The sequence below is a fragment of the Chanodichthys erythropterus genome, chromosome 21 (genome assembly GCF_024489055.1).
Source record: "Chanodichthys erythropterus isolate Z2021 chromosome 21, ASM2448905v1, whole genome shotgun sequence".
Classification (NCBI taxonomy): Eukaryota; Metazoa; Chordata; class Actinopteri; order Cypriniformes; family Xenocyprididae; genus Chanodichthys; species Chanodichthys erythropterus.
Window position 1 is genome coordinate 24,130,605 of NC_090241.1, and position 358 is coordinate 24,130,962.

Consider the following 358-nt stretch of genomic DNA (forward strand, 5'->3'; position numbering starts at 1 on the left):
TTTCTATTTTTCTCTACCTTTCTCTTAATATTGTATAATGATATAACATTCTGTAAATAAAAACAAGTTTTATCAGCTAAATTGTGTTCTTTTGTTTCTATATCTATGATTATTTTAGAATTTACCATATAAAATGACCTATCGGGATTTGTGAATTTCAGATCTGCAATACACATACGTAAACAATTTTTGTATTTATTTTTTTTTTTACTTTATATTTACTTTTTATTTATTTATTTATTTATCTTTTTAACAATGGCGCCTTGTGGACCATACGTAATTACATTACCGACTACTCATTGGACGACGTCTGTCTTGGTACCCGCCCACTCAATGTTGCAGGAAGTAGTCATGCCGA